Source organism: Heterodontus francisci, unplaced genomic scaffold (assembly GCF_036365525.1).
Source record: "Heterodontus francisci isolate sHetFra1 unplaced genomic scaffold, sHetFra1.hap1 HAP1_SCAFFOLD_201, whole genome shotgun sequence".
Classification (NCBI taxonomy): domain Eukaryota; kingdom Metazoa; phylum Chordata; class Chondrichthyes; order Heterodontiformes; family Heterodontidae; genus Heterodontus; species Heterodontus francisci.
The window spans coordinates 3240936-3241627 of NW_027141653.1; the positions used below are offsets into that span (position 1 = coordinate 3240936).

At 43.8% G+C, this 692-nt stretch overlaps 1 non-coding gene across 1 annotated transcript; it reads right to left on the reverse strand.

Moving 5' to 3' along the window:
* Positions 1-209: 209 nt before the first annotated feature.
* trnan-guu (transfer RNA asparagine (anticodon GUU)) lies at positions 210-291 on the reverse strand. The gene has a single exon. It is a non-coding gene; the product is annotated as a tRNA-Asn (tRNA).
* Between the last annotated feature and the right edge of the window lie 401 nt (positions 292-692).

A 692-nucleotide genomic window follows, 5' to 3' on the forward strand; every position in this document is an offset into this window, starting at 1 on the left:
AGGAAAAATCCTGCTCCGTTTCGTGATCCCTATTTGATCTTCATTCCAGTGCAGTTTGGGTGAAGAATTCCAATTGTCTGTCTCAATTTTAATAAAGTATAACCAATTCTGGAATCACTGTCTGGACATCGACAAGAACAGGTTTCCAGGCTGACTTCACAAATAAACTCACCTAACATAAACAATACACTAAACAGTTCATAAACTAACGACAAAGAGGGGATTCGAACCCACGTGTGCAGAGCACAACAGATTAACAATCCATCGCCTTAACCTCTCAGCCACCTTGCCAGTTGCAGCAGCCCAGCTGTCACCTTCAGCACAGCTTCTGGCTGTGCAGCCAGCTAAGCAATGATGGAAATATATCTTCTGTCAGTAAATGAAGTTGGGAATGGAGCGGTGTGAAACATTTCCAGACCATGTCCAACACGTTTCTACTCAGTGTGAAAAGCCACCACGGAAAGACTGGAGCATACAATCATTTCAACACATCATGATTAACATCACTCAGACACCTGAACCATTAGGTCACTGACGAAGTCATGATGACCGAATTTCACATGAAATGACAACTGAACCAACTGACTGGATGAATTGCTTAAACTCCACATGATCAGCGAGGCACAGCCTCAGGACGACTTGTCGGGTGGTGTAAACAGATATCACTGCTTCTGATCTTCACCAGAACAGAG